The following is a 7,702-nucleotide window of genomic DNA, read 5'->3' as shown; positions in this document are numbered from 1 at the left end:
CTCACCATCACCTTCTCAAGGTTAACTAAAGATGGGCAATAAATGCTGACCTCGCTATTAATGCTCACATCCCATAATTGAACTTATAAAACATATGTCTTCTTCCATTCCTACTTAATCTAACCTGACCAACATATTATTCTATTCCTTTCTCCCTCTTGAGCTTATTGAGCTGCCCCACTAAAGCTACTGTGTTTTCTGCATCCTAACAGTCATTACTCTCTCTCTGAGTACCAACAGCGATAACCCAGGTGTCATCAATCAGAAATCAATTTTAACTAAAGAGCCTGGTTTTTTAACAGTGAAATCCAAATTATCGAGCAGAAACCAAAGGAAGCTTATCATAATCCTGTTCCATGTGGCAGCTGTGTGTTTCATAAAAGAGTGACTTTTGTTCAAGTGTACTACGCTGGCTGTAAAGCATTTTGGGACATCCCCAGGTCATGAAGGGTGCTATATAAATGTAAGCTGTTTCTTTTTAATAATGAGTAATGCCTGGGAGGCTTTCCTGGGTTAGAAGTATCAGACACTGGTTTGACTCTATGGTGACCGAACTTGACACTTGTCATTGTCTTATCAAACCCACTCAGCCAGAGTGTTTTCATTGCAATAACACTTTGGGAACAAAATCATGTCGGGCATACAGCACAGAAACAGGCCATTTATCCTAACTGGGCAGCACAGTGGCACAGTGGTTAGCACTGCTGCCTCACAGCTCCAGGGACCCGGGTTCGATTGCCGACTTGGGTCACTGTCTATGTGGAGTTTGCACATTCTCCCCGTGTTTGTGTGGGTTTCCTCTGGTTTCCTCCCCCAGTCCAAAGATGTGCAAGTTAGGTTGATTGGAAATGCTAAATTAACCTTTGGTGTCTGGGGATGTGATAGATTAGAAGGATTAGTTTGGTAACTAAGCAAAGATAGGTCTGGTTGGGATTGGTGTTGCTGAAGACTTGATGGGCCGAAGAGACTCCTTCTGCACTGTAGGGATTCTATGGTCGATGTTAACTTTGACAGTCCACATAAACCTCCTTCCATCCCTATTTACCTAATCCGATAAACAAATCCTTTTATTCCTTTCTGTCTGAAGTGTTTAGCAAGCTTTTCCTTAAATGCAGGTATTATCCTCAATGCAGCAGTGGCAAGTTCCAAATTCACATCATTCTCTGATTAAAGGAGTTCCTCAAAGGGCATAACCTCAAAATGTCATCCTGAGCTACTGAGATTCAGAAGGCATCCCTGCGATGCCAGTCACAGCGCCACTGTATGGGCAGTCACAGTCCAGCTGCTGCGACAGAGTTAAAGTGGGCTTTGTGATGGGCAGTTGGCACGGTGGCTGGTGCACGGTTTGGCAGTTTTATGTGCCTCAGGCTAGGCTGAGAGATTGAGAGCTGCTGGGTGGTGTTGGGAAGACCAGGATGCAGAGTGGAGGCACATTTGGAACCACCATGGCAATTAGAATGGGAATCAGATGCTAACAATCAATCTTTCCTTTCTGCTAAAATTTCAAGTGTTGCAGATAATGTATCACCTGTCTCTGTCTCCCTGGTAACCAGCTGTATAATAATGGAGATTAAAGTGCATGGCTTAATATTGCATCAAAAATAAAATCTGAGCCAGACCACTGGGGAGAGAGGTTACAAAGCACTGCTTCACAAAAAGGTTGGCAGGAGTGTGGACCCCGCTCCCAAAAAATACAGGAAGCTCAATGAAATTAAAGGAAAGTGAAGTTTTATTATTTGTCACAAGTAAATCTTACATTAACACTGCAATGAAGTTACTGTGAAATTCCCTTAGTTGCCACAGTCTGGCGCCTGTTCAGGTCAATGCACCTATCCAGCACGTCTTTCAGACTGTGAGAGGAAACCGGAGGACCCAGAGGAAACCCACGCAGACATAGCCTGAGAGCAATCAATTCCTGTTAGCTAAGAGCATCAATGGGCAAGGCAGGCAGAAATGAGCTAGGGTAAGGATCAGCCAGGATCCTAATGAATGGTGGAAACAGGCTGATGTCACCTCTGTCTTTCTAAAATTAGTCTTTAATGCAGACCTTAGCTCTGGAATACCACCTCTACATCACTCTGTCTCTCAGTACCTCGCTTTCCTTCTTTAAGGGACATGTTAAAGCCTACCTCTTTGACCAAGCTTGTGGCCAACTGTCCTAATATCGCCTTCTGTGCCCTGGTGTCAAATTTTGCTTTGCAATGTTCTTGTGAGAAGTGCCTTGGAATGGTTTATTCTGTCAGAGGTGAACTATAAATGTAAGCAATTGTTTTTATTTGATCCTCATTCAATATCAGAAAAACCCATCCTCAGCAATGTGACAACCTGCTGACACAACAATGAGAGCAATCCAAGGCAGAAAGTCACCGACAGCTCTCTCAATATGATTGATAACAGATGGCTGGGAGTGGAAGGTGTTTCTTCAAGCTCAGGATTCAGAATCTGACTGTAAACCATAGAATCCCTACAGTGTAGAAGGAGGCCACTCAGCCGATTGAATCTGCACTGACAACAATCTCACCTAGCCCCTATCCACGGAACCCCACATATTATTCACTTACAGGGTATGGGCATGACCGGCTAGGCCAGCATTTATTGCCCATCCCTAATGAAATTTGAGAAGGGGGTGGTGAGCTGCTTTCTTGAGCTGCTGAAGTCCCTGAGGTGTAGGTACACCCACTGTGCTGTTAGGAAGGGAATTCCAGGATTTTGACCCAGTGACAGTGAAGTAATCTCAGTCAGGAGTGACTTGGAGGAGAACTTCCAAGTGATGGTGTTCCCAGGTGTCTGCTGCTCTTGTCCTTTCAGGTAGGTTTGGAAGGTGCTGCCTAAGGAGCTTTGGTGAGTTCCTGCTGTGCATCCTATGGATGGTACATGCAGCTGCTACTGTTTGTGATAGCAGAAGCAATTGAATGTTTGTGGAAGGGGTATCAATAAAGCAAGCTGCTTCGTCTGAATGATGTCAAACTTTTTTGAGTGTTGTTGGAACAACATTCAAATAGGCAGGTGGAGAGTATTCCATCACACCCGTGACTTGTGCTTTGTAGATGTTGGAGAGGCTTTTGGGGCAGTGGGTGGGGGGGAGGAGGGAAGTTTGTGATGGTCAGGAGGTGAGTTACTCACCACAGAATTCAGAGCTTCTGACCTGCTTTTGGAGTCACGGTATTTATATGGCTTGTTCACTTCAGTTTCTGGTCAATGGTAACTCTGATGCAGAGTGTTGACAGTGAAAGATTCAGTGATGTTGATGCCATTGAATGTCAAAGGGCAACAGTTAGATCCTCTTTTGTTGGAGATGGTCATTGCCTGGCCCTTATGTGACACAAATGTTACTCGTCAGCCCAAGCCTGGAAATTGTCCAGGTCTTGCTGCATTTGGACATGGACTGCTTCAGAATCTGAGGAGTTGGGAATGGTGCTGAACATTGTGCAGTTCCACTTCTGACCTTATGATGGAAGGAAGGTCATTGGTGAAGCAGCTGAAGATGGTTGGGTCTAGGACACTAACCCTGAAGGAACTCCTCAGTGATGTCCTGGCACTGAGCTGATTGACCTCCAACAATCACAACCATTTTCCTTTGTGCCAGGTATGACTTCAAACATTAGAGAGTTTTCACCCAGATTCCCATTGCCTCCAGTTTTGGGAGGACTCCTTGATGCCACACTCAGTCAGCTGCTGCCTTATTATCAATGGCAGTCACTCTCCCTCACCTCTGGAGTTCAGTTCTTTTATTGTAGAGATATTTTTCAGGTTGATTTCTATATCATAACTTGGGTTTCAGCTTGGGTTGGTCACGTTCCTCACATTCCCCAACCCGCTCCCCCCCACCCCCTGCCTCCAGCTGCCCCACCCCACATTCCTGCTATTGGTTGCCAATTGAAAGTGAATAGAAGCCGTTTTGTTTCCTTTTTTAAAGTTTATTTCAGTTTTTCTCTTGTTTTTGTGCTTGCAGTCAGCAGGATACCTGCTCGAGGCAGGTGTTTCTTCCCTTCACCTATAGCCATTCTCTTTGGCTTCTGATTAACTCTCTGCTATTCAATCTCTCCTGTCCTTCAGATCATCACAGACCTCTCTTTTGTCCTTGTCCCTCCACCCATTGGCCCCTGGATCTTCTGGCCTCTACGCGGTCACAGACTGGATATATGAGCTGATAAGCATGTTGGGGCCCTGCGGAGGTTCTGATGCTCTGACAATGGATAGGAATTGCCCAGGAGTTTCAACTTTCAATATCCCTGCTCCGTGGGACCCTCCACAAAGGTCTCCAGTTTCAGACAGTTCCGATGTACTCATCTGGATAGTTATCCAGCCAAACTTGATACACATTTAAACCTAGTCTAGCTCTGGAGTAACTGAATAACTGAACCCTGCAATCACTCACACCACTCCCTCCACCCCGACTACTCTCTCCTGACCATCCCCAATCTGACCAAACTATCCCTCCTGATCACTTTACTGCTTCAACCCAACTACCTCCCCAACTACCCCTCTGAACAAACCCAATGCAACCCAACTACCCCTCCCAACAACGCTACGTGCCTGACTACCCAACTATCCCTGCCAACCAGACCTGACTATCCATTCTAGCGCATCTCACATACCTGACACCCTATACCCTGGCACCTCCCATCTTACTCACCTGCGATCTCACTCACCTACCACCTTACCCACCTGCCATCCTTCCTACCTGCGAGCTCACCTACCCTGCCACCTTACCCACCTATTATGTGACCCATCTGCCACCTCATACACCTTCCACCTCACCCATTTATCACATCAGCCACCTATCACAGAATATTATAGTGCAGAACAGGCCCTTCGGCCCATTGAGTATGTACTGACACATGAAATGCCCTGTACCTGCTCACCTAATCCCACTTGCCAGCACTTGGCCCATAGCCTTGCATGTTATGGTGCGCCAAATACTCATCCAGGTACTTTTTAAAGGATGTGAGGCATCCTATCACATCGTGCACCCGCAATTTTGCCCACCTGGCATCTCACTTGCCACCTCACTCACCTGTCCCCTAACCCACCCTGTGCGATACCTCACCCACCATACCCATTCACTCATTCATTAACATTGTTCACCAATACTGACACTGGACACAGACAAATAACATCCAGTGCCATAAACATTCTGTCTTCCCCTAACTCTACTGACCTGCTGGAATTCTCTGAGAGACACTTTGCTGTACATTTCTGGTAAGATCAGACTTGAAGGGTCCAGCAGGAAATGTGGAGCTTTTTGAGGCAGGGGAATGTTGCAGCTGAGAAACAATCCAATGACGATTGAGTCTCTTCCAAAGATTCAGGCCATTCTCCTTCCAACCTTTCCCAGTTCTGATGGAAACTCTGTTTCTCTCTGCACAGATGCTGCCAGTTTGTCCCCCATTTTCTGTTTATATTTCAGATTCCCATCAGATGTATTCCTGGAGATTTCAGTGTGAGATTCTGCCTCTGACCAGGGTGGCACGGTGGCACAATGGTTAGGGCTGCTGCCTCACAGTGCCAGGGACCTGGGTTTGATTCCCAGTTCGTGTCACTGTCTGTGTGGAGTTTGCACGTTCTCCCTGTGTCTGCGTGGGTTTCCTCCGGGTGCTCTGGTTTCCTCCCACACTCCAAAGATGTGCGGGTTATGTGGTTAGTCTCCCTTAGTGTCAAGAGGACTAGCTAGGGTAAATGCATGGGGTTATGGGGATCAGGCCTGGGTGGGATTGTGGTCAGTGCAGACTCGATGGGCTGAATGGCCTTCTTCTGCACTGTAGGATTCTATGATTCCACCCACTTCAATAATGTTTCTCCCATCACCGCCAATATATTTTATAATCAAGACTGGAAAGTGAAAAAATAAAGTGTTTTTTTCAAATGCCTCAACATTTACTCTTCTGGGTGTTGCCTGCAGGAGTGTCTGGGGTTAATTAATCTGAAATCCCTGGAGAGTCCAGAACAATTCTGGAGGATTATCAACCCTTGTCCTTTGGAGGGAAGGCAGGTAGCTTCTATGAAAAGTTGCTCCAACACTGGGACTGTGCATATATGCAGCTCTGTCTATCCACATCACTGTGGATAGTCCAGACACACTGATCCTCCTCTGTAACTGATGATCATGCAGCTCGGAAAGACAACTGATAATTGTCGCTTTCCACAAAGCCAGATAATCGCTGATACTTTCCTACAGGCAAAGCATATTTTTACAATTGGTAATTCTTCAAACCCGAACGGGAGGAGTACTTTGAAACCTGTAAGTCGTGGTGTAAAATCCCAGTTAATTCCAGGTTATATTCCACTTTCTTTGAACACTTTTGATTTATTAATGATAAAATGTATTGAAGGTGCAGGGGAAAATAGATTGTTTAACTGGACAGGGTAACCAGTGGATAACGCGAACAGTCCTGGTCTCCATTTTACAACAAAGATGTGGAAGCAATGCAGAAAGTGGAAAAAAGATTTTCTGGGATCTTACCAGAACAGAGAGGTTCCAATACTTAAGAAAGACTGGAAAGGCTGGGGCTTTCTGCTCCATAAAAACCTGAGGGGTGCCTAACAGAATCCTTTATGATTATGAAGGGGTTCAATAGGGTAGTCATTGACAAAATTATTCCACTTGCGGGGAGTACAAGGCCACAAATCAGTAACAAATCCATTCGGGAATTCAGGAGAAACATTTTTACCCAGAGGGTGGTGAGAATGTGGAACCTATTAGCACAGGGAGTGGAAAGGTGAACAGTAAAGATTCATTTAAGGGATAATTGGCTAGGCACACGAGGAAGAAAGAAAGAGAAGATATCCAAGAGGGTGAAAAGAATCAAAGTGAGAGGGGCCTCATGTGGAGCAGAAACACCAGTAAGGGTCAAATGGACCAAATGGCCTGTTTCTGTGCCATGGATTCATCATCACAGGAATTCCCGGAGCCTTTAAGGGGCATCCCAGCTTGAGCATTGATCAAAGTTAAATATATCAGAGGCAAGATAATTACTGACAGTACAAACAGGGATGTGTTGGCCTCATAGTATCATCACTAGATTATTAATCCAGAAACTCAGCTGATGTTCTGGAGACCCGGGTTTGAATCCCGCCACCACAGATGGTGGAATTTGAATTCAATAAATAAAAATTTGGAATTAAGAATCTACTGAAACCATTGTCGATTGTCGGAAAAACCCAGCTGATTCACTAATGTCCTTTAGGGAAGGAAATCTGCCATCCTTACCCCGTCTGGTTTACATGCGACTCCAGAGTCACAGCAATGTGGTTGACTCTCAACTGTCCTCCAAGGGCCACTAGGGATGGGCAATAAATGCTGGCCAGCCAGCAATGCCCATGTCCCATGAATGAATTACAAAAAAATTAAACTGCCAGAGTATTATATTGAAGAAATGCAAGGCAGGATGTATAAACAAAATGATTAATGTAAGTCCAAAGATGCAAGTTGGGTGGTTTGGCCATGCTAAATTGATCCTTAGTGTCCCAAGATGCGTAGGTTAGGGGATTAGTGGGGTAAATATGTAGGGTTACCGCGTAAGGTGCTCTGTCAGAGGGTCAATGTAGACTTGATTGGCCGAATGGCCTCCTTCTGCGCTGTAGGAATTCTGTGAAGTACCCAGCAATTTATTTTCATACTGATATCACAGATGACCAATGGTCCTTGCTGACCATCAGTGTCCTGTTTCCTGTTTACTTTCTTCCCTGTTCAGTTGAGGTA

At 45.4% G+C, this 7,702-nt stretch overlaps 1 pseudogene; it reads left to right on the top strand.

Moving 5' to 3' along the window:
* Positions 1–1,241: 1,241 nt before the first annotated feature.
* LOC145357383 (reactive oxygen species modulator 1 pseudogene) lies at positions 1,242–1,475 on the top strand (annotated as a pseudogene).
* The last annotated feature ends 6,227 nt before the right edge of the window (positions 1,476–7,702 follow it).

Source organism: Carcharhinus amblyrhynchos, chromosome 23 (assembly GCF_965287045.1).
Source record: "Carcharhinus amblyrhynchos chromosome 23, sCarAmb.v2.hapA, whole genome shotgun sequence".
In the NCBI taxonomy this organism is placed as follows: Eukaryota; Metazoa; Chordata; class Chondrichthyes; order Carcharhiniformes; family Carcharhinidae; genus Carcharhinus; species Carcharhinus amblyrhynchos.
Note: the sequence above shows the minus strand (reverse complement) of the source record. Positions and strands in the feature narration are given on the sequence as shown.